This window comes from Macrotis lagotis, chromosome 7 (genome assembly GCF_037893015.1).
Source record: "Macrotis lagotis isolate mMagLag1 chromosome 7, bilby.v1.9.chrom.fasta, whole genome shotgun sequence".
Taxonomy (NCBI): domain Eukaryota; kingdom Metazoa; phylum Chordata; class Mammalia; order Peramelemorphia; family Peramelidae; genus Macrotis; species Macrotis lagotis.
This window is the reverse complement of record NC_133664.1, coordinates 1,462,159-1,487,529: the sequence shown is the minus strand read 5'-3', so window position 1 is coordinate 1,487,529 and position 25,371 is coordinate 1,462,159. Positions and strand designations below refer to the sequence as shown.

General features: G+C 45.4%; 1 long non-coding RNA gene across 3 annotated transcripts; it reads left to right on the top strand.

Annotated features, from left to right (window-relative positions):
* Positions 1–292: 292 nt before the first annotated feature.
* LOC141493598 (uncharacterized) lies at positions 293–11,870 on the top strand. Of its 3 annotated transcripts, none has more exons than XR_012470245.1 (7): positions 293–542; positions 3,744–4,233; positions 5,568–5,653; positions 6,059–6,166; positions 6,267–6,345; positions 9,117–9,193; positions 10,282–11,870. It is a non-coding gene; the product is annotated as an uncharacterized LOC141493598 (long non-coding RNA). The 3 variants fall into 3 exon arrangements; XR_012470244.1 differs by lacking the exon at positions 10,282–11,870 and adding an exon at positions 9,270–10,153; XR_012470246.1 differs by lacking the exons at positions 3,744–4,233; positions 10,282–11,870 and adding an exon at positions 9,270–10,153.
* Positions 11,871–25,371: the final 13,501 nt, after the last annotated feature.

Below are 25,371 nucleotides of genomic sequence, written 5' to 3'. Positions count from 1 at the left end.
CACGCCACTGTCTGGACTAAACCAAACAAACCCAGTTCCTTTTCTATGTAAAACTTTAAAGCATGAAGCTGGACATTCTGCCTTCCTGGAGTTTTCTCTTTCCTAGACCAACCATCTCAGTGTCTTCAGTCAGACCTCATTTGGCATCAGCTGGAGGCCCCTAGTAACCCCATGCCCCCTCTGAGTTCTCTCACCCTATCATCTCCTTCTGATTGTGATGCTGAGAGCTGAAGCCAGGACCACTGAGGGTTCTGACCAGGTCAGGCACAGAACCATGACCTCCTCCCTAGTTCCCTGGCCTCCCTCAGACCCATATGACCCTCCTCTAAGGCATCTGGGTGGGGGGGAAGAGTGGAGAAAATGCTCATCTGCCCTTGGGAAGACTGAAAATACCTGGACAATATGGGAAAGGGGTTTCTGAGACTGGGGCCAAGCTGGGCAAGTTGGGAGAACCACAGTGTGTAAAGCATAGCCAGGCTATTACAGGGAGACCTGGCCCAGGGTGAGAGCAGCCCCTTTCTTTAGCTACAAGGCCTCATTAGGTGAGTGTGTTGGGAGCCCCTTTTATACAAATGTCTCCAGCAGGACAGGCTAAGGGAATGTGCACTTGAGACCCCTCTCTCCTGGGGCCCAGTGGGCTTTGGCCCCTAGGCCTAGCCTTGCTGCTGAGGAGCCCCAGGTGCTCCCCACTGAGAGCTGGGCTGGTCACTCTGGGTCCCTTGGGCCTTGGCATCATGGGGAGCATCCCAGGGAGATCATGGTGGCCAGAGCCAAATGAAACCAGGATGGGATTGGTGTGAAGCCAAGTCCAGTAAACTGGATTAATCCCCCTGTCTCCCATTCCCCATCCCTGGTGTGTCTTTAACTAAATTACCTTCTTTCCTTCAAATTTATTTACTTATTAGCTGGCCTAGACTGAAGAGTCTACAGTGAACTACAGTCTTCAGGTTCTCATCTGGCTATGGCAAGTCAGAGAGTTTCATTCACAGCCAGGAGGGAAGCTACAGCATTGGCTTTATGAATCTGGGGCTCCAGATTTGGGAAGGCTGAAAGCCCTGGTGTTCAGGTCTGCAGAGATCCTTGGTGGGCAGGCTGCAGTGGTTGGGCTCTGGCTGCCCTTCCCCCTTTCTTCCATTTCCTGCTTCCTAGTCTGGGCTTGGAGAGGTAGCCACCCAGCTGTACCTTCTGTACATTAGAAGAAAGGAGAGTCTAGACCCGGACCAAGCCAACCTGGCCTCCCAGCCCCCCCCCCCCCAAGCTGCTCTCCATGTCTAAGCAGAGGCTTCTCCCCAAGGCTGGCCACCAGACCTTTTCTTTCCTCCCCAACTGTAGGTGCTGCCATTTTTCCTACCCTTCCTTCCCCCCCACCCTGGTTTTCTTCCAGACTCAGTGCAAGCAAGCTTCTTTAACCAAGAGATTTTCTTGGCCCCCCCCCCCCCCTTGCCCTCCTCCAGCCTCCAATCCCCTCCACCCAGCTTTTCATGCCTCCTTCTAAACCTGCTTCGTGTTCATTTTGTACCCACTTTATAGTGTCTTAAGGACTGGGTAGCTTTGCTTCTGGAATCTGAGCTCTGGGAGGGCAGGGCTAACTCCTCCTGTCTTTGAACCCCCAGCACTTCACCTTCCCTTATCACCTTCTCTTTCCTTCCCTTCTCCATCAATCAAGCAATCTATGGCCTTTTAAATGTTCTGACTGCTTCCTCAGACTCCTACACACCATGTCTTTGTAGGGTTTTTTTTCCCAGATAAGGAACAAGTCAGGGAGGATTCTGGGAGACCCCTCAGAATTTCTCTATTTCTTTATTCTTTCCATGCACAAGTGACAAGCAAACAGCATCTTCCTCTGAGAAAGCCTTGTGTGAGGCTTTGCCCAGACCATGCACATTTCAGAAGGGGACCCGGGGAAATGAAGACAAAGTGCAGACCCTCATGGGGACACCATGAAGGAGATGGCTAGAGGCAAGGACCTTTCCTGCCCCACTGAAACCAGAGATGATGCCCATTATGCCTGAATAGCCAGTGGACTCTATTACTAGGTCTGGAGAGCCCTGGCTCTGGCTTTGGGTTCTGATCCTCTCTCTGGACCCATCTTTGATGCCCCTCACACATCTACAGAATACAAGTAGGTGATAGGCAGCCTTGGATGGCTCTCTGGAGAAACACACCTAATGTTGTGGGGATCATTGCTCTGTTGGATGTCCAGTTAAATTCATCACCAGATAGGGAATGTGTGATGATACTTGATACAGACTCCCTTAGCCATGGACTTCAGTTCCTGACCTGGATGACTAAGTGGAATTGAGGGGACTGGGTCAGAGAAAAGTCAAGGATGTGGCTCATATGTGGCCAAGTTAGGGTTCAGCCTCTTGGGCTCCCCAGGTCAGAGTCATGGCTCTCAACTCATCTGGCCTTCTGTGATCATTTCTGGCTCCCTCCAAATTCTCTGTCCTGAGTGGCTTGTTCCTTGGTTTATGTCTCCTCTCTGCCAAGTCTTACATATCTGAAAATACTTACCATTCTTTAGTCAATTTATTAAGAACCTACAAGGGTCCAGGCACTAGATGAAGTGATGGAGGACAAGAGAGAGACACAAGATAGTCTGCCCTCCCAGAGCTTCCAGTCTTTTGCTTCAGGATCTCAAACCTGACTCTTTGGGCTGTCTGCCTTTACCATGTACATTAGCATGCCCAAGTACTCTTGGGCTCTTTCTCTTCTCCTCTTTACCCAGACCTCCCCCCCTTTTTCAGACAGGTCCATTTTTCTTGAGACAGCTTCTGATTCTTCCACAGCTCCACAGGGGCGTCAACAAGCTTGGGCAAAGAATTAACCAGAGTGCCAGATTCAATAATGTCAACTCTGTGACTGTGAGAGCACCATGGAATGGCAAGAGAAGCCCCATGTTGACCCCCAGTCAGAGAGTGAACTGAGGGCTGAGTCAACTCTCACACTGTGACTGGTCTAGTGCACCTTGAGGAAAGGGGGTTTGTTCATATGGCATGGGTGGTACCCCCAGATGGATCAGGTTGCCCTTCATTGAGGACTAATTGATGTGGGGAGAGGCCATCCAAATTAAACTCATGTTGAAGAGCTTCCCCTGTGCTCAGTATTGTTCCAAATGTTGGATACAAAAAAACAAACCATCCCAACCTTCTAGAATCCTACATTCTGTTGGGGAATCAGTGGGTATGCCCGTATGTCCCCAAGGAAGTCAATGCAGATGTATATACAGTCATTCTGGGAGGGAAGGAGAGAGCCCTTACCCCTGCCCAGGGGCACCAGGAAAGGGCTGGTGAGGGAAGGGTTGCTGGCTAGAACCCCAGCCAGACCAAAGGCAAACTTCTCCTCAGCCTACTCATCAGTCAATTTCATTGTCTTTTTAGAAACCAGTGACAACATGGGTGGCAGCAAGTTTGTAACTTAGAGGCTTGGGGAAAGTAGCCCAGGCTTAACTCCCTGAGGCTCCCTGAGACTCCCTGACCATCATGGGGTCTGGAGGCTACTGACAAGGAAGGGGCTGCCTTCTGTGGCCTCTGCACCCCCTCTGTTCTCTCTGTTCATGCATTTTCCCAGAGTGATGCATAGTCATGCCTTCCTTCAGGTAAGACCTGCAGGTTCCTTTAGAACTCTGCTGAAGCCATTCTCACATTTTCATTGTTCCCTAACTCACATTCCTCTTACTGGGTGGAACCTATTTTTACTGAGGTTCAATTGTACTCATCTGTACAGTGTGTTCTTCTTGGCAGGGCTCCAAGGCTTCCTCTCTTTGGAATGGAATAATCATGGCAAGGTTTTCTGATGTGCCCAGGATTAATGGGTCCACGAGCCTCCTGTGCAAGCCAAAATTGGAGAAAATCAATGGGCCAACTGAGGGGAGCTCACAGTGCCATCCTTTGAAGGGCCCTTCAGAGGGTTCAAGGTGACCCCATCTCACTCAAGTTTCATCCTAGGCCAGAATTGACCCTCCTGAGCAGAACCCTGCCAGCCTCTGGCATATCTGCCCCCACTGAACCAGACAGATTCAAGTATGACCTGGTGACCCATTGTCTACTGAGCGCAGAGGCTGGACTGGCTGGTTGGCAACTGGTCTGTCAGGGCCTCTATTTCCACTGCCTGTGGAAAATGAAGTGGGGCTTCTAATGAGCCTGAGCTTCCCCTGAAGCAAATGCCCATCTTGTCAACAACTGGAGATGCTGTAGGGATCCCAATGAATGCTGTGGCTCCCAAGGATTAACGGTGAGGATCACCCAAAGAGCACTCTGCTCCTGATTCTGACCTTTCCTCAAGGCAAAGAGTGTAGCTTGGACAATGAAGGATCTCAGCATTTCAGAAGTGGGAGTCCCTACCCTGGGCCATGTGATCCAGATGGAAAGAAATTCCTTCTCCCATGGCTCCCCCCCCCAAATGCTAATCTACATCCTCTGGAAAGACCCCCAAGTGAGGGGGAATCTTCTGCCCCCTTCCTCTTCGGAATAGCTCCAAATGTCATGGAGAGTTTCCTGAAATGACACCTACTTTTATCTTTTTCTTGTCTTCTTAAGTCAGAGTGGTGTGGAATGGGAGGGACAAGACGAGGGAGCTCCTGATGGATGGTTGCATTTTCTTCTTTAATGATAATAATGCCGAATATTCAAATAGACTCAAGGTTTACAAAACACTTTTGTAGGCATTATTTAATTTGACCTTTTCAACATTATTATCCTCATTTTACAAAGGAGGAAAACAGGGCAGAGAAGGGTCCCGTAGTCACTAACAGTTTGGGACAGGATTTGCATCTGAGTTTTCCTGACTCCATGCTAAAGTGACTTCAGTAAGGGAGGAGAAAGGAGATTGGGACCAGCAGCTGTGTGGTCCCAAGGTAGTCCCAAGGAGGTGGTGGTCCCAAGCAGGACCTGAGGGAGGGCAGGGTTGCAGGGAGAGCTCAATTCAGACTTGAGGACACAGGATGAGCAGATTGTTTATTATTCTTGATTGGGTATGGGGGGGTTTAGGCACAGAGCCTCTGGGGAAGGGCTCAAAGAGGATGGAAGGGCTTCCAAAGAGTGCCCATGTTTCTTGAGTGCTTTGTGGCCTCACCTGAGTCTCATGATCACCCTGGTAGGGAGGTACTGCTATTTTCTCCATAGTACACATAAGGAAACTGAGTTCATCCCTACTTCTTCATATTGATCATGGTGTGCCTGCATCAAAGAAGTCACTGGGGGGCTCCATGAGTGACTGAACCAGTAGTAGCTCAATGGAAATGGGTGATATGGGTGATGCTCACATTTAGTGCTGTCTCCATTCCAGACTTTCATATGGACTATCTGTGCCCAACCCGTGGTAGGGCCTTCCTAGTGGCTATTGAGCTGATCACCACCCCCACCCCCCCACAGATGCATCAGATTGGTCCTCTATGAGAACAAAGGACAGCAACCCAACCAGCTGCTTTCTTTCTGCCACCTCCATGCTCCTTCAGGCCAGAGACCATGTTTTTTGACTTTCTTTGCATTGCTGCCATTTATCACAGCACCTGGCAGAAAGTGGGCCCCTAATAACTGCTTGCTGTTGACTTGACTCCCATGATGTAGATGAATCAGACAGCGGTCGGACCATCCAGAAGTGGACATGAGCAATGCGACCAGTCAATGGGCATTGTGCAATAGACTTTCCCAAGGTAACCCTGGGTCCTTCTCATGGTGCAGGAGTGCAGGGATTTCTAGGGTAACTCACTTGGATTGCTAGTGGATAGTCTACAAGGCCTTGGGTGGATCAAAGGCGAGCTCTAGGGATAGGGAAGAGGACAGGTCCTTTCTCTCTCTCTCTCTTGCCCCACCATGACTTTCTCACTGAAACAGATCCATACAACATTTCCATTGCCAACTTCTTTCTGTTCAGTAAAAAATACTTTTAATTAGCATGGTTTGGAAATGCTTATCTTCAAGTATTTCTGAATACTAGTGCAGGAAAAAAATAGAGCCAGAGAATAATGAGTCCTATTTAAATTGTACTCATAGATCCTAAAGTGTGAGGGTTGGGGGTGACCTTGGAAACCCTCTAGACTAGCTCCCTCTTTTTACAGATAGAAGAGGTTGTGGGGGAGATTTCTGCAAAAGCAAGGGTAAGAGAGAGGCATGGGAAAGCCAAGGAAGCCTTCAGCTGGAAAACAAAAATCACAGCCCTAAAAAAGGTGGGGAGTGTGAAAACTCTTAACTGCATAGGAAGAAACCAGTCAGACAAAGAATTTTGCCCCAGGCCATATATGTACTCTACCTTTGTCCCTCTCACAGATTCCAAAGGATTATGGAAGGCAATAAGGATCAGACTGAAAATGAATCACCCCAAGGCAACATGCCATGATTTAAGGAGGTGAGTGACACTGAAGAGAGGAAGAACTTGTCCAAAGGAGAAACAACCCTTCTGTCCTCTCCTACCTGGGGATAACAAGCATAAGGAGAGCTTCCCTCAGTCCCATTGAAGCCTTGTCCAGCCCCCCAGGTGCTGATCTGACTGAGACTCTGACCATCCTAGCAATTCAGAGAGAACTTCGGGGGATGCTCTTCTGAAGTAGTGAGTTGCCTTAGCCATGTGGGTGTCTACAGATGCACCTCATTACTATGTGTCTAAGTTCACGTCCCCTGTTCCCCACTCCCAGACATGGGTATGTTTGTCAGTATATTAAGTGCCTATAAGTGCTTGACATTGAGGACAAAGAAAGGTAAAATCATGGTCCCTATCTTCAAGGCTTTCCCATTCCAGGAGAGACAACACTTAAATACCTATATACATGTAGGATATATTTAGTGTAGAGAGCAAGCATCAACAGTGGAGAAGATAAAAAATGGCTGCTTAAAAAACTGTAAATGAAGTTTATTGGACATTCAGTTCCAAGATGGTATTATTGGAGAATCCTAGAGAATGGTCAAAAGCATTGACATAGCCCCATCTTTTACAAAGTTGCAGGATATAAAATGAACCCATATAAATCATCAGTATTTGAGTATATCACCAACAAAGTTCCGTAGAAAGAGATAGAAAGAGAAATTCCATTTCAAACAAGAACAGACAGTATAAAATACTTTGGAGGCTACCTTAGAAGACAAATGCAGGAACTAGAGGAACACAATTACAAAGAACTTTTCACACAATGTCAGATCTAAATAATCAGGGGAAAAATTAATGGGTAGACTGAGTCAAAAATAATAATTCTACCTGAATTAATTTATTAATTCAGTGATGTTCCAATCAAACTACCAACAATTACTTTATAGACATAGAAAAAATAATAACAAAATTTATCTGGAAAAACAAAAGGTCAAGAATATCATGGGAAACAAAAAAAATGTGAAGAAAGGTGATTTAGTCATGCCAGATCTCAAACTGTATCACAAAGCAATAATTATCAAAACAATCTGGTACTGGCTATGTGGAGGATCAGTGGATTAGATTAGATCCTCAGTAGTAAGTGACATAGTGAACAATAAACTTGAAGATCCAAGCTTTTGGGACAAAAACTTACTATCTGACCAAAAACTTGGAAAACACCATAGGAGAAGCTAGATGTACACCAACATCTCCTTCTTTATACCAAGATAAGATGAAATGGATAAATGATTTAGACATAAAGGGTGATATAAGAAATTAGGGTAAGAAGGAATAGTTTACCTGTCAGGTCTAGGAATAAGGGAAAAATTTATGACCAAAGAAGAGTTGAAGAAGATTTAGAATGGATAATTTAAAGTAGGAAATGGAATATAAAGAGGATGATTTTATTAGATGAAATTGGAAGTTTTTTGCACAAACAAAACCAATGTAGCCAAGATTAAAAGTAAAGCAGAAAACTGGGGAAAATGTTTATGACAAACTTCTCTGATAAAGGTGTCCTTTCTCAACTACACAGAAAACTGAGTCAAATTTAAAATAAAAAAGTCATTCTCTGGCTGATACATGATCAAAGAATATGAACAGGTTGTTTTTAGGAAAAGAAATCAAAGCTATCTATATGAAATGAAAAATGCTATAAATCACCTATCTGATTGTATAATTTGACAGAAAAGAAAAATGACAAATGCTAGAGAAGATGTGAGACAAACAGAACCCTAAAGTGCTGGGGTTGTGAACTAATCCAATCACTGGAAAACAATTTGGTAAATTGAGAGAAGGGTATAAATCTAGGCCTATGGTTTGAACCAGCAACACCACAGCTAGATCTATATCCAAAGAGCTGTTTTCAAAAAAGAGGAAAGGACCTATATATTCAAAAATAATAGTAGCTCCTTTTTTTTGTGGTGGCAAAGAATTGGAAATTGAGGGGAATGGTTGAACAAACTGTTACATATGATTTGATTGAAATGTTATTGTTCTATAAGAAATGGTGAACAGGATGACTAAAAAAAACCTGGAAAGACTTACATGAACTGTTGTAAAGTGAAGCTAGCAGGACTAGGAGAATGTTGTACATAGCAACATTGCAACAAAGATCAATTGGGAATGACTTTGCTCTTTTAGCAATACATCCAAGATAATCCCAAAGGACTCCAAATGAAAAATTCTATCCATCCCCACAGAAAGAACTGATGGCAGTGTGAATGATCTTTCTGGCCTATGTTTTCTTTCACAACATAACCAATATAGAAACATGTTCTGTATGACTGCAATGACTGCATGTGTATGTTTTTGTTGTTGCTCATTCATTTTAGTCCTGTCTGACGTCATGACCCCATTTGGGATTTTCTTGGCAAAGATACTGGACTGGTATGCTATTTCCTTCTCCAGTTCATTTGACAATTGAAGAAACTGAGGTAAACAGGGTTAAGTGACTTGCCCAGGATCACACAGTTGCTAAGTATCTGAGTCTGGATTTGAACTTAGGTCTTCCCAACGCCAGGCTCAATGTTTTCCAATGGGGTGCCTAGTTGCCCTTGTATAATGTTTAACCTTGCTAATTGTTTGCATTCTCAATGAGAGGAGAAGGGAAAGAGGGAGAGAAACATTTTTAAAATGAATGTTATTTTTTTACATGTAATTGGAGAAAATATATTTTAAAAAACTCATGTTCATCCATAGCCAATTCTTTTGTATCATTATTGTCATCTGTTCTGCCCTTGAGTCACAGGTTTGCAATGCTTCTCTCCCTTCAGCCTTGGCCATTCTCTACCTCAATAGCACCTGTGAGGGAGGAAAGCAAGCAGAACCCTGACTGAGGGGACAGAAGAAGGTAGGTGAAACTTGGGCTTTAGTTAAGCCTTCTAGCAAATGAGGCTGATTCTGACTCTGCTATTCTGTGATTCCAGATGGAACTGGGAGCAATGATTCCCCCAAGAGTTAGCAGTTCTCCAAAGGGTCTATGATGGGGAGTAGAGTTGAAAGAAAGCCACTACAGGGATAGATAAGCCTCTCCTCAATATTGTGCCTACCACAGCATTTTCAACACATTGCTGTTTGACTGAAGGCTCTCCCAAGTCAAAGAGATGGTTCTCCAGGTCTTCCTGTACCCATTTTACAGAATAAGGATCTGAGGCTCAGAGAGTTGGAATTTTATCAGCAAGTATCAAAGGGAGCATTTGAATCCAAGTCTTTGAGACTCCAAATTCTGCATGCTGAAATCCTACTTATAAATAATGTTGGACAGATTGTCTGATCTTGCCTCCCATGGCCAAGGACAACCAGAGACCCCCAAACTAGATTCAGCTTCTGAACCTGAGAACATGGGAACCAGGCCATCTCAGGCCTCTTGTACTGACACACAGACAGTGACTCCCACAGATGTGTTCTGTGGCATATTTAGAACAAGGAGGGAAATGAAAAACTGGTGAACTGGATCCTTTCCAACCATGGACTTGAAGTCAAGTCATCACCCCCTTCTTTCCCCAGCAGTCCCCAGTAAGCTGGTAAAAATGTCACCTGGTGCCTGCTGCTTAGGAATGAGCCAGGGCTGGAGTGGGTGGGGGTGAAGGGGTCAGCAGTCCCATCCCTCCTTACCTGTGGTGTCTGAAAATGCCACTTTAAGGCAGGGATTTGAAAAGATGATGATCTGGGTAACTTGCGACTTCCATCAACCAGCCAGAAGCTCTGGAGGATGGGGGTTCTCACTGATTGGCTTGTATGTGAGCACACAATAGAAGCTTTCCTTGGGTTTGCTGCTTTATAAGACTTGACTACTGAAAACAGTTTTGTCTTTAGTCAGAAGGCCAAGAATGATTAATGGAATTGATTTATTATGGGTGATGAGAAGCTTCAGGGTCCCAGCAAAGGGCTTATGGATCTTCAGTTTATTAAAAACTAAGGAATATTTCTCCCCTGAAGGTGGACAAGGAATCCCAGCACATGGGGCCTCCCCATGAGTCCACAGACTTGAGCCAATGCTGACATGGGTACCCTGGCAGGCCATTCTAGGAAGTCACCAATAGCTGGAAGCCTCTTCTGGGAGTGAGCAGAATACTGCAGGAGGAGACCCTGAGCTGAGTCAGAGAGCAAGCTGAGGGCCTTGAGCATCACATAAGGATATGCGGGACAGATGTGGGACATTTGTGCCCAGGACCCAGAGACAAGCAGGACAGATCCAGGACACCTTGCTCAAAGAAGTCCCTCTGGTTGCCAGGTGCCAGGCTATCCCTCATTGCCTGAGGTCAGTTGATACAGTGACCCCTTGAAGGGCTTTAAACTGCAATCAATGACACCCTACAATTCTACTCTTTCAAAGGGGGAGACACTGTTTGGGGGGACTTTAAAGATTTTCTTCTTGGTCTGAGAAGGTCAAGGTGACTGGCCTTCCTAGTCTAGGATGTAACTAGGTTGAGTAGGGAAACTGAAGAATGGGAACCAAGTCAATTTAGCCCCTATAAGGGCCAAGCAGACAAAGATGCCCATTGGGGGCAAGCATGGTCCTAGGTGCCCAGGTTGGGCTGAAGGTTTGAGACCATATAAACTCTGCCTTCAGCTCCTCAAAGACCTGGGAGACCTGGCTGTTGAGCCCCCCCCCCAACCCCCCACAGTGTGCTGTGGGCCTTTGGGGAGACCGAAGAGGTACTGGAAGACTTGGCTTCAAAAAAAGGAAGAGAATTGTGGAACATGGTGTGGTGGACTTCTTTTTGAGCCCTGGGACATAGGTTGAAAGGGAGGGCTAGAGAACATCCCAAGAGGAAACAGCGGCCACAGTAATTCCACTAGGTTTTGCCCATGTCGGTCATGGTGCACATACCTCATTCCCTTTTTTGACTGAGATCCCCAACTGGTGGCAGGAGAATGGTGTAATTCTGTCACCTGAAAGCTCTAATTTTTGAGAAAAGAAAAATATGGGAAGATGTGATCTGGATGATTATGGAATCGACTAAAAGACTGACCCAAAGAGCTGGCCCCATCGTGGGGAAGAGGTCTCCAGTGGAGGGACCCGGGGCTCTTGGTGGTCAACACTTTTATCACTGACTTGGAGGAAGGTCAAAGGTCTGGATAACCCACTTAATGGCATTGTAGGTGACACAAATCTGGGAGGGAGACCAAACTCACTGGATGATATAATAGAGATTGAAAAAAATGGGTTCAAGTAATTGAAGAACAGGATGTATTGAACATAATGAAATGAAAGAGAAATAAATATAACAACACTGCCGGCACACAAGACAGGGGAGGCCTAACTTGGAACAGTTCTTTGAAAAAGCATTGGTATGAGTCTTCCAACGTGAAGTCGGTGAGAGCCACAACTCCCAGGAAGAGGGATACCTTTGGGTCTCAGCCCTGGTCACCCCTGTTGGGTACCAGACTGTCAAAAGAGCCTTTATGAGAAAAGAAGTTGAGTTGGAAAGTCCGCTTAGCCTGGAGGAAGGAGGGAGGTGTGGAAAGGATGATATCATCATGCTCTTTGAGGTTTTGAAGACTTGTCTTGAGGAAAACTGATTGCTCAGTCCAGGGGTCCCACCTGCATCTCAGAGCAAAGAATTTCTACTAGGCAAAGGCAAGGTGGTCAGGAGAGGGGAATGACCCAGATAAAGGTATGCAGGTTGGAGACGGAGGGTTGAATTTGGTTCAGGGGATCTATAAAGACTGGTCAGATCCAGGCTCAAAGGCCCAGGGCACTAAAGAACCTGGCAGAAGGTAAAAATAATGATAATTAATAATAACAATAGCTGGCATTTCCATAGCCCTTTAAGGCTTGTAATACAAATAAGATTTCATTGGATCCTCACAACAAACCTGGGAGGGAAGTGCCAATATGATTCCTATTTTACAGATGAGGAAACTGAGGCAAACAGAGGTCAAGTACTTGCCCACAGTCACACAGCTTCTAGTGAGTGTCTGAGGTAGGATTTGAATTGAGGTCTTTCTGTCCACACTGTCCACTGTGCTGCCTAGCTGCTAAACAAGGAGGCAAGTGATCATTAACAATATTGCTGATCTGGGCATCATCTGCACCCCCCTGATGCTCTGTCTGTGTGTCCTTCTCCACTGGAGTTATTGGAGTCAATCTCCTGCCCTCTATAGAATATAGACTTCATGAGGGGAGGGGTCTCCCTCAGTGTCTAGGCCTGTGTTCTGCCCACAATGAAGAAGGTTCCCCAGTCGTCCAGTTCCCTCAGTGTAGCTTGGGCAGGGAGCAGGAGGGATACAGAGAATTGACTGTTGTTTGGTTTCCTCTCCTCAGTCAATGCTATCCTATTTTTCTATCTCCGAGATATCCCAGCGCACCGTGGGTTTTCTCTGAAGCCAAGCAAAAGTGCGGCGGCCACTTGGTCTCCCAAGCACAATCAACCTGTGAAAAGCCACTGATGTTGCTTCAGTTATGACTCTGCATTGTCCATTAAGCTTCCAGCCTGCTGAGACTGTCTGCCCCTAGAGGAAAAGGGAACTAGCAGCTTTTGAGTCCTTTCTGAACATAATCTCCTGCCTTTTCTAGGCTCATGGTCCAAAAGAGTTGGGGAAAATGCCTCCCACTGGTTGGAGCTGGAAAGAACCTTCAAGGTCTAGCTCAAGTCTATTCAGTTTATAAGGGAGAAACAGAGGCATCCTAGAGAGGGGGAGAGGTTCTTTGGCATTCTGGATTAGAATTAGAACCCAGGGCTCCTGAAGCCCAGCATTCAGATTGGAGCATGAGGTCTCAGGTGCTACAATTTGAAAGCTAATGACGTGAAAATTATTTGACGTCTAATGAGTGCTTTGTACAGGTAAGGTTTGAACTGTTGTCTGATCACTAAGCTCAAGGAAGTTGATGACTGAAAAGTTGGTCACTAGACAGAGAGGCATTTTGCTCGAGTCCCTCACAACCCCCCCCCCCCCCGCCAAAGCTTGGAGGAAAGTCATGGGGGAACTTGGAAGGGAATACTGAGGCCGAGGGTCCTTTTCTTTTCATGGGCCTGTGGCGGGCTAGCAAAGGCTACATTCTACCCTAGAATGGGTTGGTGGAGCTGGTGAAGAGTCTAGACAGAGCCAGGGATCCTCGGAGGGTGAAATGGTTTTGTACTAGTTCAAAAGCTCCACCCTCACTGTCTCCTATGGGCAGTCCTAGTTAAGGACTCCTAGAAAGGCTCCATGGCATCTCCTCGGGTGGGATTTGTAAAATCTTGGAGAAGGATCAGGGAGATGATCAGTGGCATTAGTTTCTAAAGTAGAGCTTAGTGGGGGTGGCTGAAACCAGATTTAGAGAGAGCAAGGCAGAGACCCTAGTGACCAAAGACATGCAGAGGCCAGAAGGACGACAGCAGAAAAAGATGGAGAAGATCTGCAAAATGTTTGTGCACACTTTTTTAGCATCAACAACTACAGAGACACCACATTTGGATTCTAATGTTGCTGTCCCCAGTGTGTTGATAGACTAGGAAGAAAGAGCACCAAGACCTGCAACGCAGATAGTAATTATGAGGGCTGTGGGGATCAGGTCCCAAGTTTCCTAAAGAGGGAAAGATAAAGTTGTTCAAAATTAAGACCCAATCTTAATATTAAGAGAAAAGGTAACTGAGAGAATACCAGACAATACCAGTGGATAAGCTGGAGGATCATGCCTTGAGGAAATTGCCAGGTTCCTAAGGATCCCTAGTGACTTGCCAAGACAAAGGACGACACCCAAAGGTCCTGGTGACATTGTAAGCTAAGAAGGCTGTCATTTCTGAAAACTTAAAAATGACTGTCCCTCAGATGGCCATGGGGATATGTGAGGTGGGAGAGAGGGCTGTGATATGTTATAAAGGAGATACTCTGAGGAGATAGAAAAGATGGATAGGAATCCCAAAGGATAGACAGACATGGGTGGGTTGTGATCCATAGTTTGGGAGGGAAGAGCCACCTTGATGAGATCACAGGACTTCAGGGAATGGGAGTCTGCTCTGGAAAGTTACCAGATCTCTCTTCTGCCTTCCCTGTGGAAAATCTAATGAGAAAACCCAATAATCCCTAAGAAAAGAATTTAATTAGGCTTATGAGTTGGTGCTGCTTGTCGGAAAACCCAGTCATCATGTTGATCAGCTCGTGAGATAAAGATGACATGAAAAGTCATCTGAAAGTTTCTCAGACAATATTTGGCCCTTACAGAACAGGAAGGGGAGCAGAGATATCTGGCATCTTCAATTTCTATTTTAAACCCAATATGGCTCGTTATTAAAAATTATCTTAACCTGGGGATGTGGGAAAACTGTTGGTGGAGTCGTGAACTCCTCCAACTATTCTGGAGAACAATTTGGAACTATGCCCAAAGGGCTACAAAACTGTACAATGACCCAAAACAATCCCAAAGAGCTCAAGATGAACCCCCTCCAGGGAAAGGACTGATATTGATTGAATACAGACTGAAACAAGCTATTTTCACTTTCTTTTTTTCCTTTTTATTTGAGTTTTATTATACAAAATGACTGATGTGTTTTTCTTTATCATACATATCGAACCTCACTGTCTCAGGGAGGTGTAGCGGAGGGAGGGAGGGAGGGATAGGACTTGGATCTCAAAACTTTAAATAAAAATGTTAAAAATTGAAAAAATTTTCTCATAACCTGAACTCAGAGACTGTTGACAACTACTCTTAGGTCTGCAGGATCTAACTCAGGGGAGTTTTAGGAATTTTTGAACATCAAGCCTGGAGGGATGAAAACCTTTTCTGCTTTGGGACCAGTTTCATAGCCAGTATAGGGTGCTCACTCTCATGGAGGAGGCTTCTGGGGATCAGAGAAAGTCATGCCCTGAAGTACATAGGTTAAAAGACAGGCAATGTGCAGGAAGGGACATTGAGGCTCAAAGCCCTACCCTTGGAAACAGGTTTATAAAGTTCCACCTTAGCGACTGGTCAGCTGCGTGTAACTGCAGCAAAGTCTCTGAGCCTCAACTTTCTCATCTGGAAAATGGGGTTGATCCTAGAATCCACTTCCCACATCAGATGAGATGCATGTTCTACAGAAATAGGAGCAGCTATAGTCATGTCCAGTAGATGAAAGCACCTGGGGTCTTCCTCTGGGCCACAGAATCTCAGAGGCAGAGAGGTGGGAAGAAGGTTAGTAGAGGAGAGATGAAGATGGACTTAACTTCTCCAAAAGGGTTGGGTATACACCCTTGTGGAACCCTGGGCTAGAGCTCCTTCCTCCACCATCCAACCCACCCTTTGGAATTCCTCTTACCTAGGCCCTAGTTGCATAGCCTGATGAAGACTATCTTTTGCCTTTCTCTCTTGGGCATGACTGGCAGAACCTCTGTTCTCTATCCTTGAATCATGCCCCATTCTAGGCACTGTCCTAGAACCCAATGGCTAGTACTCAAATCTCAAGTCCTCCCCTTCCAGACTGACATAGTGGGATCTGGGGCTGGCATGGAAAGAGGGACTGCACTTTTGGGTGGAAGCAATCTCCCTCTACTGTCCTCACCATGGGACAGTCTTATTCCTGCACTGGAAGCTCTATTCCCAGAAGTATGGCCAAGATGGTGATAGTCTCCCTTTGCTCTTTCCCTGTGCTGCTCCAGGGTCCTTTGATGAGGGCCAAAACAGAGCTCTTCTGTGAGCTACCTGCTGACATTCCCATCCATGGGAATAGCTTCTGGGGGCAAGAAGGACACATGTCATTTCAAGTCAACCTTCATTCCAAGGACTAGACCTCACTTTCTCATTGTAGCTTCACCCACAGAAACTCTGGGTGGTTCTGAAATCCATTTTACACATGAGAAAACAGGCTAAGACAGGTCAAACCCATGTCCAAGATGATCCAAAGCTTTGGTCCAGTGCTGACATTACCTAGAAATATGTGTTTTATCTTGTTTTCTGGGATTTTCAACACATCCTTCTTATTCAAATCCCATCTCTGACAGGGATGCATGGTGTATCCACAGGCAAGTAATAACCTCCCTGAGCCTCAGTTTTCTCCTCTGTTAAATGGAGGTGATTATACTTGTTTGTCTTCCAAAGTTTTCTTTCTCACAGGGTTGTTGTAGGGGAAGTTTCTGCAAACCTTCAAGTCTGGCTTCTGGCTGTGACATGAGCCAGTCTGAGGAGAGAGGGAGAAGTGATATGACAGCATGTGGTCAGGGGCACTGACCCTCTTCATGCTCTTACTAAGCCTGCCTCCATGCCCTGCCCTCAAAGAGGGACCACTGTACCAGCTGGGGCTAACTCACTGCTCTCTGGGTGACCTACCAGAGAGGGTGCAAAGGAATCAAGCTCAAAGATAGCAGCCCAGCTGGGTGCCATGTCACAAAATAGTGGGCCAATGTTTGGGCCACAGCTTGGGGCCAATTCCAGGTATCTTCAGGACTCAGGCAGCCAAAACATTAATTGTCTGATAGAAAAATGAAGCTTCCAAATGCTCTATGAATGTGTGATATGATTGTTATGATCACTCAAACTCCCTCTGGTCACCTTCAGGTCTCTGAAATCATCTCCCAAATCCTAGTTCCTCTCCTTTGGTCTTTTCTATTTGGAAGATCAGGGGGTAAGATTCAAGCTACTGCAGATTGAGAAAGTCAGTGCCTTCTTCTGGAGTCTTTCTATGACTCGTTCTGAGTTGGGGCTGACCCTGAGTCATTGGGGGCTGGGCCAACCAAGCCAAAGATCACTGAAGTTGGAGGACATGCAAGACCCGAGAGGAGCCGACTGGTACCTTGTGGGTCTAGCTCCTGCCTTCCAGCCTACTCTGGAGTACTTTCATAGGCTGCATACTTCTTCCCTTGTTCAGTCTGTATCAGCTCCAAGGAAGCAGTAATTACAGGGAAGATTGCAAGTAGAAGGAGACTGTGGTGGGCTCTGAGAATTCCTGCTCCAGGTAGCACTGAAGGCTTCATGGTGCCTAGGAATAACCTGAGATCTGTGACTTGCTATGATCCCACTCCTACTTTCTAGCTCTCCTTTCTGTAGTATCTTCCCAGATTAGAGGGTAAACTTTATAAGGGTAGGGATCATCTTGCTTGTTTGCATTTCTTCTCTATCTCTTAGCACAGTGCTGGCACAGAGCAAACACTTAACCACTGCTTTTTCATCCACCCACCCATCCACTTATCCGTCCATCCATCCATCCATCCCTCTGCAGACGACAAGGAGAGGAGGATGAGGGAACTGTTTATTCACAGCTGACAGTTGTGCTTTTACAACTCCAAGCTTTTCCATTCAGTCCCTTTAGATAATGGTCATCCACCCACTGGGGTGCTATAGTGGATGGAGTGACTCACCTAGAATCAGGAGGATTCATCTTCATGAGTTCAACTCTGGCTGGGATACTGACTAGCTGTGGGACCTTGGACAAATCACTCCACTCTGTTTTCCTCAGTTTTCTCATCTGTAAAATGAACTAGAGACAGAAATGACAAACCACTCCATTGTCTTTGTTAAGAAAACTTCAAACGGGGTCAGGAACATCCAGATGTGAATGAAAAATGACCAGCAACACCACAAGCCCAGTAGCATCATACATACAAAGCAGCTGGCATGGGGCTGTCTCTTTAGTGCTTCCCAATAGCCTCCCCTCCTGGGGCTCTGGCAGCAAGCTATGGTGCTGTGGGGACTGATGGTCCTTCCCAAGATAGGACAACACTTGCAATGCAGCCGACCACATCTCCAGCTTGTGAGAGGCTCTTTAGGGAGGAGGAAAAGCAGTTGGAACAATGCCTCAACATGTTTGCTAATAACCTTTGGAAACAAATGTAAGGAAGATAAACCACGGATTGGCCATAAATCCTCCAGCAAATGTCTTGCACAGCTAATTCCCAAACACTGCTGTTAATGGACACAGAGCCAGAGCTTTAAAGAATGGTTGGAGTTGCCCTGAGACTTCCAGGCTTGGAAGGGGCCTGAAGGCAATATCCTAGAGTGTCTGCCCCAATTTCCCACTAGAGCAGAGACTACCCTGGCACCATCTCACCAAAGTCCTCTGGAGCTGAGCAAGTTAGAGGGGGGTGGGGAGCCTGAAGTTTGAATCTGGCCTCAGACACTTGCCACTTACAAGCTATGTGACCTTGGGCAAGTCACTTAACCCCAATTTCTTTGCATTCTCACCTATCTCCAGTCATCCTGATTCATATCTGGTCACTGGACCCAGATGGCTCCAGAGGAGAAAGTGAGGCTGGTGACTCAGCACAGCCCCCCTCACTCAAATCTAATTTATGTGTCTGTCATGGCACCATGTCACTGATGTCATGGTCTTCTTAGAAAATAAAGGACAAACATTATTAGTTAACTGGGGCTGGGGGGGAATATACCAGGTTGGGGGACAGGGAATGAGGATGGGGGATGGAACCTGCCTTCCTCTGGGCCAGGGTGCAGCTCATGAACTAAGCAACACGTCCCTTCCTGTGAGTCTGTGAAAGTGATCTGGGAAGTGAATGAGCACCCTGATCAACTAGATAAAACTAGAATTGGTCCATTGTGTCTTTGCTTCCCCCATGGAGAGCCATCCTCATGCCCAAAAGCCTTGGGTCCTAGGAGAAAGGAAGCGTGCGGGGGTCCTGGTCTCTCCTAGGGAATGCCAGTATTGGGGAATGGATGGGAAGAGCAGAGCTCTCGGTCATGAGGCAGGAAGAGTATCCAGTTCTCCCAGCCTTTGTTTCTGGCCTCCTCAGAAACTTCTGGGAAGCTTCAGGCTTTTCTTCTGAAGTCCCTGCCCTAGAGGAGGAATGCCCAGACACTTCATCATGACCTTGATTTGAGGAAGGGTCTGATCACCTGTTTATTCCATCAAGAAGAAGGACGCTGATCTGAATATCTGCAGGAGTGATTTAATCTGGGTAAATGGAAAAAGCTCTGCATTTGTGAGAATTGGTGCCCTGGGGGTGGAGGGACTGGACTGGGATGCTAGGCTCATGCTCTCCATTCTGACTGGCAAGGGAGCCCAAGGGTCTTTTCCTCCTGGTACAGAAAAATGAGAGAGAGAGAGAGAGAGAGAGAGAGAGAGAGAGAGAGAGAGAGAGAGAGAGAGAGATTAGAAAGACAAACAGGCAGAGACAGATAAAGAGACAAAAAGAGAGAGAGATGGGAGAGAGAAACAGAGACAGAAGAGAGAGGGCCCATTTCCCAATTGATAAATGTTCAAAGGATATGAATAGGGAATTTTTAGATGAAGACATAAGCATATGAAGAAGTGTTCCAAATTACTTTTGATTAAAGTAATTAAAGATTAAAACAACTGAAGTACCACCTCATATCTCAGATTGACTAATATGACAAAAAAGGAAAAATAATATTTTGGAGGAGATGTGGGAAATTTGGGACACTAATGCATTGTTGGTGGAGTTATGAACTGAGTCAACCATTCTGGAAAGCCAACTGGACCTCTGTTTACGCTCTGATTTATTACTAGGTCAGTGTTCCAAAGAAATCACCCATATGTACAAAAATTTTTATAACAACCCCTTTTTCTGGTGATGAAAATTGGAAGTTGAGGGGATGCCCATGAATTGAGGAATGGTGAACAAGTCGTGGCATATTAATGTAAGATGGAATGCTATTATTCCATAAGAAATGAGGATCAGGAGGATTTCAGAAAAAACTGGAAAGACTTGTATGAATTGATGCAAAGTGAAATGCGTAGAAACAGGAAAACATCTACACAGAATCAGCAACATTGTGTGGTGATCAGCTATGAATGATCCAGCTCTTCTTAGCAACACAAACATCCAAGCCAAGTCCAAAGGACTCCTGAAGGAGAACTGATGGAATCTGATTGCAGATCAAAGCACATTTTCTTCAATTACTTTATTCTTCCTCATGGTTATGTTTCCTTTTGCTTTGTTTTTCTTTTAAACCTTACTCTTATTTTATTATTTAATTTTTTTTGAATTATAAAGATTTTATTTATTTTGAGTTTTACAATTCCCCCCCATCTTGCTTCCCTCCTCCCACCCCACACAAGGCAATTTGCCAGTCTTTACATTGTTTCCATGGTAACATTGATCCAAATTGAGTGTGATGAGAGAGAAATCATATCTTTAAGGAAGAAACATAAAGTATAAGAGATAGCAAGATCAGACAATAAGATAGCAGATTTTTTTTTTGTAAATTAAAGTTAATAGTCCTTGTTCTTTGTTCAAACCCCACAATTCTCTCTCTGGATACAGGTGGTATTCTCCATTGCAGACAGCCCCAAATTGTCCCTGATTGTTGCACTGATGGAATGAGCAAGTCCATCAAGATTGATCATCGCCCCCATGTTGCTGTTAGGGTGTACAATCTTTTTCCTGGTTCTGCTCATCTCACTCAGCATCAGTTCATGCAAATCCCTTCAGGCTTCCCTGAATTCCCATCCCTCCTGGGTTCTAATAGAACAATAGTGTTCCATGACATACATATGCTACAGTTTGCTAAGCCATTCCCCAATTCATGGACATTTACTTGATTTCCAATTCTTTGCCACCACAAGTGATGTTTTTACCCTTTTTCATCATCTCTTCAGGTTATAGACCCAGTAGTGGTATTGCTGGATCAAAGGGTATGCACATTTTTGTTGCCCTTTAGGCATAGTTCCAAATTGCTCTCCAGAAAGGTTGGATGAGTTCACAGCTTCACCAACAATGTAATAATATCCTAGATTTCCCACAACCCTTCCAACAATGATTGCTATCCTTTCTGGTCATATTGGCCTGTCTGAGAGTAGTACCTCAGAGAAGCTTTAATTTGCATTTCTCTAATCAGTAATGATTTAGAGCAGTTTTTCATATGACTTTGGATTGCTTTCATCTCCTCATCTGTAAATTGGTTTGTATATCCTTTGACCATTTGTCAATTGGGGAATGGCTTTTTTTTAATTTTTTGACTTAGTTCTCTGTATATTTTAGAAATGAGTCATTTGTCAGTATCATTAGTTGTAAAAATTGTTTCCTAATTTACTACATTTCTTTTGATCTTGGTTACAGTGGTTTTGTCTGTGCAAAAGCTTTTTAATTTAATGTAACCAAAATCATCTAGTTTGTTTTTGGTGATGTTCTCCATCTCTTTCTTGGTCATAAACTGCTTCCTTTCCCATAGATCTGACAGGTAAACCAGTCCTTGATCTCCTAGTTTGCTTATAATATTATTTTTATGCCTAAATCCTGTATCCATTTGGAGCTTATCATGGTCTAGGGTGTGAGGTGTTGGTCTAATCCAAGTTTCTTCCATATTTATCTGTTTTTTCTTCCACAACTCCATGGAATGTTTTACATGGTAGTGCATGATAGCATAGACATAAATCTGTCTATCCTTTTAAGAAAAGGAGAGGGGGAGGGAGGGAGAAAAATCTGAAACTCAAATCTTATAAAAATGAATACTGGGGTAGTTAGGTGGCACAGTGGATAGAACACCAGCCCTAGAGTTAGGAGGTCCAGAGTTCAAATCCAGCCTCAGACACTTAATTGCCTAGCTGTGTGACCTCGGGCAAGTCACTTAGCCCCCATTAGCTTAACTAATGAATGTTAAAATGAATGTTTAAAGTTTCATGATATATAATTGGGCAAAATACTATAAAAATAAAAAATAAGAGGAGGCAGAGAGAGAGACAACAGAGAGACAGAGATAGTGAGAGAAGATAGGAGACAGAGATGCAGAAAGAGCGAAACAAACTGAGACAGAGAGAGCTATGCAATTCCTATTACAAGGTTAACCTACTTTTTCCCCATCTGCCCAATGTGCATAAGGTGCATACACATATAATGATAATAATAAATTGCATACCTGCTCTGTGCCAAGCACCTGCTAAGGGTTCAATGGATGTTGCCTCATTTCATCACAACAAGTTTGGAAGATAAAAATCTATTATTATCCCCATTTTAAAGATGAGGAAACTGAGGCAAATGGAAATAAAGTCACTTGCCCAAGGACATATAACCAATAAGTATCTGAGATAGATTTGAACTCAGGCCTTTCCTTCCTGATTCCAGGAGCAGTTCTTTGGCCACTGTGCCACTAGTTGCCTCAGTTTCCTATCTCTAAAATGGATACAATAGTAGTACTCATCCCCCAGTCTTGAAGTAAGGATAAAATGAGATAAAATATATAAATATACATCAAGTGCCTGGTAAACCTTAAAGGGGCACAGAAATGTTACCAGGTGCCTCCAGTGTGCCAGGCAAAGGGAAAAATGAAATCTTTCTGGCCCTGGGAACTGGCACTTCTTCTGAGGGAGACACATGTCCATAGAGATTTGTGTGGAGCAAATGCAGTAGAGATTTGTGTGGAGCAAATGCAGGGAGTGTGCCTGTGTTGGGGATTGGGGTTTAGAGACTAGAACTGGCCCCAACTAAGAGCTGACCACTGAGCCCAGCCAGGAGGACAAGAGAAAGGTGGGGGAAGGTCCCGCCTTTCCCTAAGGGCAGCCTCCTAACAAGGTCTTCTTGCCCCTTTCCAGAATATTCCTCAGCCTTCACTCTGCTCCAGCCTTCTGTGGCTCCCCATTACCCATCCAGGGGGATCTATCCTCCTTTGCCTAGGACTCAGGCACATCTTGACTCTTCTTGCATCTTGTTCTCCTTGGCCCACAGTTACCTGAAGAATTCCCCTCAGATGTTACCTGGACAGGGGGCAGGGAGCTGTGACAGTGCACTGGCCTCCAGGTTTGCATCTGGGCTGGCTGCACTTCTGGGCTCACCTTTTCCTGGACTATGAGCCCCCAAGGGCCAGCACAGCCCACTCCTCAAGTCTTGTCTCTGCACCTGCCCCACACCCCCATTCCGCTTCCAGCAGGGGCTGAAGCAACTCTTCAGAAACCAAGGACCAACAATAGCAGAGCAGCATTGGCTAGGTGAATAGATAAGTTCACTTTGGGCTAGCTGGTGGCCAGGCTACCATCTTTGTTCCTGGCCTTCTTTGGGGCAGCTTCAAAGAACACACTTGCCCCATGGCCTTTTTCCTTAGAGTATCAGTGGGACTTTGGCTCCTCCAACTGAGAGTGGACCATCGGTGTGGGCTTCCTCTACCTGTGCCAGGCCAGATAAAGCCTAAGGACCAATGAGCTCCTTGAGAGGCGTGGTTACTAGAATCATCTGCATCTACTGTCATCATCTTGTATATAGCACATGCATTATATGTAGATATAGTTATATGTGTATATATGTGCTGGTGTATATCCATGTGTAAGTATTTGATTTGCTTCAAGGTCAACCTGCCTTGGAGTCCTGGTAGACCAGCTGGCTGACATAGTGAGGGAGAAAGATTTGTCATCATGAATCAGATTTGTCCAGAAGCAGGTTCAGGCTGGACATGGGCAGGGAAAGTTCCAGGAGGTGGCCAGCTTGGTTGGGACCATGTCACCCTCCGTCTTGGTCTTCAAGCAGAGGTTGCTGATCACTTCATGCCTGTCTTCCTCGATAAAGTGGAAGCTCCTGGAGGACTGGCTGCTGTTGATGTTTCTAACCCCAGCAGGTATACAGCCATTGCTTAATATATGTTTGTTGGGGGTATAAGAAGCTCTTTGCCGATGCCTGCTGGTTTGGGAACATGTTGGGCTGTGTGATTTTATTCCCCATATCCTGTGGGTGTGGGAGGCTTCCTGAGAATAACAAATGGGCTTCATTACTTGGGTGCTGGGGGTGGCCCCTGAGCAGTCTCCCGCCTCGGTTGTCATTTCCAAGTATCACTGTGAGTGATGTCACTGAGCTGTTGCTTATTACTTGTGTCTGAGTCGTCAGCCTTGTCCAGGCTAGAGCAAGATGGGGAGGTGAAGCCATAACAAGTGAGCCTCATTACTCTGAGGGAATGGGGGCCAATACTCTCGGCTTCAGCTAATAGCACCTGGGGACCTCTTCTCAAGCAGGATTCCAGAGAAGCGATGAAGACTTTCTCAGAAGGACAGCCCATACTTCTCTGCCAGTTACTTTCCATGGTGAACAAGGCAAGTTCTCCCCTGCAGAGAGGATTGCAAGGAACTGCCTTCTTGGAGTTTCTTGAACCCCATGACCACTAGGGCATGATTCCTGTCCATAAAAGATACCCTCAGCACACATAGGATGGTGCAGACACACAATAATCCTCCTTGCCTGGAGTTGCTTCAGATGACTGAATTAGCTTCAAATTCAAATGGAGACAATGGAAGGTTCTGTTTAGTCTGCCTCATCTGTTCCTTCCTCTCCATTGTCACTGCCATCCACCAAGGTCTTCCAAGGCCCCTGCCGTTCAACTTTCTCTCCACTGGCAGAATGGTATTCCTACTTCATGGTCTTATCATGCCTTGACATTGTTCAAGATCCCTGCACTTGCAGAAAAAAGAATTAGCATTTATGACCTCCATAGTCTGATGCTAGCCAGCTTGCCCAACATATCATGCTATTTGCCTTCACGTTCTTTATACTTTGGTCCAGTCCAGGAATAATATCCTTATCTCTGAACACATCCTGCCCTGGCTTTGTTAAAATCTCCACGATGCCTTTTCCTCCCATCCCTGACTGATGAATCCTTCCTATCCTTTGGGAGCTGACTGAAGCAGCTGCTGTCCTCTCCACAAAGGGCTCTTGGACTCTTCTAGCTTAAACTCATCCCTCCATGGCCCCAGGGCTTTGCCAGTCTGTTCTATGCTTTTCATATTTTGAGAAGACATTCTCATGTAAAGAAATTCATGAATGGGAGTAGGGGATAGGGCAACTGGGACAGTGAGAAGGACATGCCCTAGGATGATCACCTGCAAGAACTGGCAATGGAGAGCCCCTATATTTAAGAGGTAACAGAAGAGCTGTCGTCAAGTGAGTGAAGAGAAACTGAACTCAACCCAGAATTCCACAGAATTTCAGACTTGGTGATAACCTTCATGACCCCCAAGACCACTCTTCACCTGAAAGAGAATCTCTCCATCATCCCTGCCAAGGGTCATCCAGTCTTTGACTGAAGACCAGAGTATCAGTGGTACAAAATGGGGCTATGGGGGAAACATCGGCACTTTCTCAGGTAGCACATTCCACTATAATAGATTTCTAAAGGTTGGGGAAGCTTTGTCCTTTAAACAAGTCCATACCTATTTCTACAAAGTATACCCCTTGTGCCTT